This window comes from Echinops telfairi, unplaced genomic scaffold (assembly GCF_000313985.2).
Source record: "Echinops telfairi isolate 266 unplaced genomic scaffold, ASM31398v2 ScPeMD7_18;HRSCAF=68, whole genome shotgun sequence".
NCBI lineage: Eukaryota > Metazoa > Chordata > Mammalia > Afrosoricida > Tenrecidae > Echinops > Echinops telfairi.
In genome coordinates, this window is record NW_022103915.1 from 72,363,546 (window position 1) to 72,373,024 (window position 9,479).

Consider the following 9,479-nt stretch of genomic DNA (forward strand, 5'->3'; position numbering starts at 1 on the left):
GGGTGGTATAGTTAGTTAAAAACATGGCTGCTAATGAAAGGTTGGTGGTTTTGATATTGCAGTACTTCCATGAATGCTGTAGCCCCATGGGGGGGTGGTCTAGAAAAATAATAGAAAGGCTGGTGGTTTAAGGGCACTCCAGAAGCTTCTCAGTAAAAGACTGGGTGATTTACTTCTGAACAAGTAGTTCTTGAAAACCCTTTGAAGCCCAGTTCTACCCTGACACATGGAATCGACTTTTTTTTTAACTATTGCTAAAACATTTTTAGAACTCTTCATTCGTTTATTTGTGCATCCAACAAACTTTGTTTTGAGTGTCCGTTTTGTCCCAGGCACTGGGATTTAGAAATGAAAAAGACTAAGACTTGTTCTCGGGTGTTCGTGAGTGATGGCAGCCATGTCCCGGGGGTGGGGGGTGGTGGTGGGAGTGACCATGTAGGCAACGGCCCGCTCCAGCAGCAGCTGTTACGCACGCTGACCTTGTGGTGAGAGGGAGGTCTGCTGAGGGTCTGAGGGAGCTAGTGAAGACCACATAAGGAGGACACAGGATTGCTGACCCTTGAAAGCTGAGCCAGAGCGGTCACCAGGGGGAGCAGGAGTGGAGAGACGTGGCCGAGGGAATGATCATTATTTTATGTGGGAACGGAGGGTGAGAAGGAGGGTCCCACAGAGAATACAGTTCACTATTTGAAGAAAGAGAGGCCAGAATAGAAGTATGAAGAAACTTAAAAAAAAAAAATTAAAAGATCATTTTATTGGGGGCGGGGGGGCTCTTACAGCTCTTATAATAATCCATACAACAATTGTATCAAGCATGAAATTATAAATTATTTTCATATCTTACCCTGACCTCTGTCTCCTTCCCCCACGGTTTCTGTTGTTCCTCCCCTGGGGGTGTGTAGTTATGTGTCGGTCATTTCGATCTGTTCCCCCTTCCTCCAGTCCTCTCCTCACCTCCCCCCTACCCTCCTGGTATTGCTACTCTCATTCCTGTTCCTGGATTCCGTGTGTCATGAGCTCTTATCTCTTATCTGTACCTGTGCACATACTCTGGTCTAGCCAGAACTGAAAGGCAGGATTGGGGTCATGATAGTGGGGGTGGGGTGGGGGTGAGGAAGCCTCAACAGGCCAGAGGAATATTGTGTGTTTCATCAGAGTTATACTGCGCCCTGGTTGACATATGCCTTCCTTGTGACCTTTTTGTGAGGGGATGTCCCATTGTCTACAGAGGGGTTTTGGGTCTCTGCTCAGACCCCCCTCATTCTTAATATGTTTTTGTTTGTTTGTTTGTTTGTTTGATTTGGGTCTTCTGATGCCTGTTACCTGATCCCGTCGACACCTCATGATTGCACAGGCTGATGTGCTTCTTCCATGTGGACTTTGTTGCTTTTCTGCTAGATGACTGCTTGTTTATCTTCAAACCTCTAAGACCCCAGATGCTATATCTTTTGATAGCCAGGCACCATCAGCTTACTTCATCACATTTGCTTATGCACCCATTTCGTCTTCAGTGATCATGCTGGGAGGGTGAGCATCACAGAGTGCTAGGTTGGTTGTTAGAAAAAAGTGTTCTTGCCTTGAGGCAGGGCTGAAGAAACTTTTTGATCTTACTAAGATGGTGAAAAATGTTTGGTAGGTTGACCTTGGCAGCAGTGAGGAAGAATTGGGTTAGTGGACAAGACTAAAGACAGAAATGTGGGATGAGGGCAAGGTAGCTTGTTGTGACGGGGTGCGGTAAGGGGGTGGGCGTGGGGTCACATGGGATATGCCTTCTAAAAGGTTTCCCAGAAGGAGTTGCAAACTTTTTGCGACTCTCAGAAGCGTGCTAGAACCAGCTTGTATACAAGATTAGGCCTCTCCGTTGTGAAATGTAAGGCTGCAGTTCCATTTGTTCTTTAAGAACATACAGATTTTTCATCAGAAACGATAACTTGCTTTCCCCCAGCAGCTACCCAAGCCAAGACATGTTCGGCAGCCTCACCTTTGGTTCATCTAGGTAAGATGTAGCAGAAAGAGATTATGAAAGAGAGGGGTGAGGTGATAAGGATCATAGTAAAAGCAGTGATTAAAGATCTTGGTGAGGAGCTGAATGTGAAGGTAGGGATTGGGAGAGTCATCTCGGCTAGTTGCTATATTACAGGTTTGGTCACTAACTTGGAAAATGCCTTCAGAGTTCCTTTACGAGCCAAGAAGACCAGTTTCATTATCTTGTCATTTTTAAAACTGACTCCATGGAGCAGTAACCATTTGATAACCCACATGAATCACCTGATACCTTCTCATTGACTTTGGTAAAGTTACCTATCCCCCCTACCCACCCCCTCACCCAAATAGCTACTTTCCAAGGAAAATGATTTGCTCCCCAAAAGGATTTGGAGGAGAACATGCCCAAGCTCTGTCTTATTTTCAAAATGTTTCTTTCTTTCCATTTTTTTCTTCTTTTTTTCACCTGAAGCTGGGAAAGCATTTCACAATTAGAAAAATTTACTGAAAACTTCCTTTTCAACTGCAAAGAGGCTGGGTCTTGTGTACTCGTGGTAGCTCTGGCTCGTGCAGTTTGTTTCCTTTGTCTGAAATGTCACCACAAACCTCCTCCACAAATTCCAAATTCAAACTGGGAATTCTCATATTGTGGTAGTTACATAATCTGGTGTCAATTTGAGACTATTAAAGAATGAAGGGATGGAGTTTAGCCTGTCAATCATGTCACTGCTTGATGACCTCATTTGGAGGTGCTATGGACATAAATAGCTCTTTCAAAGCCAGACATATGCCCTCTTCTTATACCTCATGCCAAGGCACATGGAGCTACGCTAGAGCCCTGGAAGTAGAGAAGCCATGTGGAGACCCAGGCCAGCACTGAGATGCTTACCGCCACTGGATCCACAAGACTCCCAACTCACTGGTCTATGATCTTCCTGTATTCGGCGCCATTGCATGTATTTTGTGAGTCTGAAGAGGAATTCATAGATTGGCATCGCACATATGGGCTAACATTCGACTTATGGACTTGATCTGGGCCAGGCTGGGATGTTTTCTCAGTATTCAATTGCTCTTGTATATCAAGCTCTTTCTTATAAACACGAGTGTCTATGAATTTGTTTCTCTAGTCAACCCAGACTAACACACCTATCCTTCAAGGCTGAAATAGTTTATTGTGCCAGCCTGGCTGATAAACACAAGTGGGATTAACTGAAGGGCAGAGAGATAAATGCCTTGGTGAGTCTCGCCTTTCTTGTCTCTCGCTCTTTGATCATCGGACCAGTGTGCGGCTGCCTTGCTTGTCCTGTGCCTCACTTTAAAGGCTACACTACCTGTGGGACGCCTAGCCTGTGGACTGTGTCGCTGTAAGTTGAGGTCCCTTTAAGAGAATGGTAAACAAGCGGCCATCTAGCTCAGAAGCAACAAAGCCCACATGGAACAACATATCAACCTGTGTGATCACGGGGTGTCGAACGGATCACTGAAGACCAATGGGTGCATAAGCAAATGTGGTGAAGAAAGCTGATGGTGCCCGGCTATCAAAAAGTATAGCGTCTGGGGTCTTAAAGGCTTGAAGGTAATCAAGCGGCCATCAAGCTCAGAAGCAACAAAGCCCACATGGAAGAAGCACACCAGCCTATGCAACCACGAGGTGTCGAAGGGATCAGGTGTAAGGCATCATCAGAACAAAAAATCTTACCATAGTGAATGATGGGGGGAGTGCGGAGTGGAGATCCAAAGCCCATTAGTAGGCCACTGGAGATCCCCTTGCAGAGGGGTCTCGGGGAGGAGATGAGCCAGTCAGGGTTCGATGTAACAATGATGAGAAATACAACCTTCCTCTAGTTCCTAAAGGTTTCCTCCCCGCTCCCACTACCATGACTCTAATTCTATCTTGAAAGACTGGCTAGACCAGAGGAGGTACACTGGTACAGATAGGAACTGAAAATACAGGGAATCCAGGACGGATGAGCCCTATAGGACCAGTGGTGTGAGTAGCAAAACAGGGAGGGTAAAGGGAGAATGGGTAGGAAAGAGGGAACCGATTGCATGGAACTGTGTGTGACCTCCTCCCTGGGAGACAGACAGCCAAAAAGTGGATGAAGGGAGACGTCGGACAGGGCAAGATATGACAAAATACCCATTTATAAACTATCAAGGGCTCATGCGGGAGGGGGGAGCGGGGAGGGAGGGGAAAAATGAGGACCTAATGTCGGGGGTTTAAATGGAGAGAAAATGTTTTGAGAAACGATGTACAAATGCGCTTTACACAATTGATGTGTGTATGGATTGGGATAACAGTTGTATGAGCCCCTAATAAAATGTAAAAAAAAAAAACAACAACAAAAAAAGAGATTACTGGAGCGGGGGACTGGCAGTTGGTGACCTGGCTGGCAGTTGGTGACCTGCCTTCTGATTGGCTGCTGTGCTGACATAGCCTAGCTCTCTCTATAAATAGAGGAAGATCTGGCAGCAGATTGGACTGGAAGGACTGCTAGTCTCTCACATCTCTCTCATGGCAGTGAGTTGAATTGAGCCATTTGTAGTGCTTTATAACTTAACTGTTTCTTTCTTGTATTATATATTTAACTGTATATGATTTAACAGTTCATTCCTTGTTATATATCTAATTATCTTTATAAATAAATATATTAAATTATCAGCAATTTGGTTTTATCTCTTTAGAGAACCCTGTCTAACACAAAGGCCCAGGTCAAATGTCACCTCTTCTGTCAGGCCTTCCAGACTCCCTTCCACTCCAGGCAGGGAAAAATTAAAATAAAATCCTGGGCTCTTCTGGACCGTTCCCCCAGGATGCTGTGAGCTCTGCAAACAGAGGCTCCATATGTCCATGCTGGAGTTGCCATCATTCACACCCTGAAAATAGAGATGACAATCTGTGATGGGGGAATATGTTACTGCAGGCTGATCCGAGGGCTCTGGAAGTGCCAGGAGATGTCAGTGATCACGTGTGAACTGGAGGAGGGAAGCCATGGTCCTGGCTCTGAAAACAGAGTCTCAGAGACATACTGGGGACACTTGATACCCCAAGATACACAATTCCCATCTTTCTGGACACTGGATTCAGTTGGGAACTTTCAAGGGGGAAAATACTTATGCATTGGGACAAATACATGTCTCTCTCCATTTTTGGGAGTTGAATGACAATGTAGAATGTAGTTTGAAACAGATGTTTTCCTGGTTCCCTCCTTTAAGCCAGTGGTTCTCAACCTTCCTAATGCTACGACCCTTTAATACAGTTCCTCATGTTGTGTGACCCCCAACCATAAAATTATTTTCATTGCTACTTCATAACTATAATTTTGCTGCTGTTATAAATCATAATGTAAATATCTGATATGCAGGATGCATTTTCATTGTTACAAATTGAAATTAATTAAAGCATAGTCATTAATCACAAAACAATATGTAATCATATATTGTGAAATATTTATTTATAATTGCAAATAAATAAAGTTTTGTCTTGAAGCATGGTGTAGCATGGGTAACGGTCTTCACACAGGGTACTCCTATGTGGGCGTATATACATGTGGGCGGACCCACCTAGAGATGGATAGAGGAGCGGTGTCTCAGTTCCTAAGACCATCAGAAATAATGTATTTTCTGATGGTCTTAGGTGACCCCTGTGAAAAGGTCGTTGGACCCCCAAAGGGGTCGTGACCCACAGGTTGAGAACCGTTGCTTTAAGCTATAGTTACGCTGGAGACTCAGAGGAAAGCCTCTTAGGGAAACCTCAGCATTCAAGAGTGAGCAGTGGTTGTTGAACTGGAGAATGTTTGTTGTGTATATTTTTGTCACACACACACACACACACACACAGTACATGAATGACTAGCAGTACAAAGAAGAAAATGCTCTAGAATTGCTTGTGGTGATGACTGTACAACTCTTCTTGATTTGGCTGGATTATTGGATTGTATGAAGTGTGGAGGAAGTGCCAATAAAACTGCTGGGGAAACAAGGGGTGGGGGACAAGCCGTGGTTAATATATTCTCCATGAGAGAAAAAGGCAATTGAGACTTGTAGACTTGTCGTAACAGCTGAAGATGGGGGGTGGGGCTGGTGGGGGCGAGTTGGCACTGTTTGGAGCAACAGAACTGGGGTGGACCCCTTTATTTTGTTCTAACTTTTAAAAAATTTAAAATTTTTAATCATTTTATTGGGAGCTCTGACATATCCTAACAATCCTTAGTTCAATCACATCAAGCAGTATTGTACAATTGCTACCACAATCAGTTTCAAAACGTGTTCTTTCTTCTGGAACTCCTTGATATCCCCTCCCTTTTATCCCCTCCTTCCCTCCCCTACCCCACCCCCCAGGAATTTATTTATTTTTTCCTGTTCCAACTTCTTCATGCTGTCATGGGATCAGTATTCTACTTAAAGGGAAAAAAGTAAACTCTCCATACTGGATATCACTCATTAGCGTCACTTTAGTACAAGAAATGCTCATTTATACTTTATTAAAAGCTTTAAGTACCTTGCATATCAAACTTTTGGTTTTGATTGTGAGTTGAGTGACGGCGTACAGGGCAGGTCATCGGTCTTACATTCCACCCCGCGCACACATTTTGTTCACGCTCATTGATGGCAATGCCCTCAATGCACCATCACCCCTCCCAGCGGCCCTTTGCCTCTCTCTTTCCACTCCCAGCCCTGCCTGCCCAGCCCTTCTGAACTCTGTCCCTGTGGACTCCTGTGTTTCCAGTTCCTATCTGGACCAGTGTGCATCCTCCAGTCCAGCCATATTTGTAAGGTAGAATTGAATCATGATAGTGGTGGGGGGAGGAAGCATTCAAGAACTTTTGGAAAATTGTATGTTTCATCATTGCTACACTGAACCCTAGCTCGTCTCCTCCCACCACCCTTCTGCAAGGGGATGTCCAGTTTCCCACAGATGGGCCCTGGGTCCCCACTCTGCACTCCCCTTCATTCACAATGCTATGATTTTTTGTTATTTGATGCCTGATACCTGATCCCTTCGACACCTCGTGATCTCATAGGCTGGCGGCTTTGTTGTTTCTCAGTTAGATGGCTGCTTGTTTATCTTCAACCATATAAGACCCCAGATTCTAACTCTATATCTTTTGATAGCCAGGCATCAACAGCTTTCTTCACCACATTTGCTTATGCACTCGTTGTCTTCAGCAATCATGTCGGGAAGGTGAGCATCTCAGACTGCCGAATTGTTAGAACAAAGTGTTCTTGTGTTGAGGGAGTACTTGAGTAGGGGCCCACTGTCCATCTGTTTCCTTAATACTAAACTTATAAATATATGTACATAGATCTATTTCCCCCTTGTCATATATAAATATATTTACATCCGTATATGCCTGTATTTAGATCTCTATAACTGCCCTTTGCCTTCTAGTTCTTTCCTCTATTTTTTTGTTCTTTCCTCTTGTCCCACTATCATGTTCAGCCTTTATTTGGGTTTCAGGAATTCCTCTCAGTTACATTGTCCTTGATCCAGCCCTGCGAGAACTCCTACACCCTCCTCGCCACTGATTTTGAATCAATTGTTGTTCCCTTGTCCCTGGGTTTGTTAACACCCACTTCCTTTCCCCTGCCTCCCCTTCTCCCATATCCTGTGCCTACCTCCCACATAGAGACCTACCTCTTTTCGGCTGAAGCTTGAGCCATGTGGGGGTGGAGGTTGGCGCCGGCGTGACGAGTGACTCAGGGCCATAGTCTCGGGGGCTCCATTTGTTGCCATTCTGGTTTGCTTTCTGATTTTGAATTTTGTTCCATCTTTTTTTTTTTTTAAAGATCATTTTTTATTATGAGCTCTTACAGATCTTAGAATGATCCATACATCAATTGTCTCAAGCAGGTTTTACATATGTTGCCATCGTCATTTTCTAAACATTTACTTCCTATTTGAGCCGTTGGTATCAGCTCTTCTTTTTCCCCCCTTCCTCCCCACCATCGTGAACCCTTGATAACTTATAAATTATTTTTATTTTTTAATCATTTTATCGGGGGCTTGTACAATTCATATCACAATTCATCCATCCATCCATGTGTCAAGCATATTTGTACGTTTGTTGCCATCATCATTCTCAAAACATTGTCTTTCTACTTGAGTCCTTGATATCAGCTCCTCATTTTCTCCCTCCCTCCCCCCTGCCTCTCCCTCATGAAACCTTGATAATTTATAAATTATTGTTTTGTCTTATCTTAACACCATCCAATGTCTCCCTTCACCCACTTTTCTGTTGTCCATCCCCCAGGGAGGAGGTTATATGTAGATCCTTGTAATCGGTTCCCCCAGATGAATTGTAAATTATTATTGCTTTCATATCTTACACTGGCCGCAGTCTCCCTTCATCCACGTTTCTGTTGTTTGCCCCCCGGGGGTGGGGTAGGGACGATGTGTCCAGAGTTTTAAGCTTTCTGCCACGAAGGTTACAGGAGGCGCTGTAAGGACCATTGCAGTTGGAGTTGGAATAGACTTGTTGGCAGGGTTTGTTTTTAAGTTTGTTTAGTACTTGTCTGCTAACCAAAAATGACGGCTGCTCGAGTCTGCTCGGAGTCACCTCACAAGAAAGTCCTGGAGACCGACTTCTGAGAAATCAGCCCTGCAACACCACACGGAGCACAATTCTATTCAGCCACAGAGGCCCCTGTGTCCAAACCCACACGCAGCAGTCACCGTGCGTTACATGCTTGTAAGATAAGACACGGTTACAGAAAGTGGAAAGCGAGCTCTTTTCTTTCTTCAGTGTCTCTTCTCTTGGAGTTATTTGTTGATCACTGTCGAGGTGCTTTTAAATTTTTTTAATTTAAAGAATATGTTAAACTCCCAACCCCAAACCCATGGCCATCGAGATGATTCCGACCCACAGCGGTCTTCGACAGGGTTTCTTTCCCAGAGCAGCTTCATCTTTCTCCTGTGCTATAGCGGATGGTTCGAACCACCCACCTTAGTGTAAGCAGCCCAACCCCTAGCCCACAGTGCCACCAGGGCCAAGGGTCAGACGATGTCCTAGTTTCTGTGAGAATACAGAGAACTGACTAGACCGGGTTCTAGGCCTTCTCTTTACAAACATTTATCCATTCAACAAATAGTTATTGGAGCATCTGTTTTGTTTTAGGCACTTGGAGTGCCTCAGTGCATAAGTCGTAATGAGGTCTGAGCATTTCCCCCGTTAATTGCACATCTTAGATACCATCTCATTTCAATCAAAGTGGATCCAGCTCATTCTTTTCAAAGTCTAGTTGATAGCGTGACTGCACCGTAATTTGGTTATTGAGACCCTTACACATGCCAGCTTTTCACATTATAAATAGAAAAATTTAAGTTCTTAACAGCTAGTATGGGAAGTCCTGCTTCCTAAGTGGGGAAGGTGTTCCGGAAGCCATCCTGTGGGACAGATTCCAGCCGCGGGGGCCTGGTTTTACCCAGCCGGGCCACCCAGTTCCCTGAGAAGAGGACTGAAGCCTAGGGACATGGAGGAGCTGCAGCCATAGGC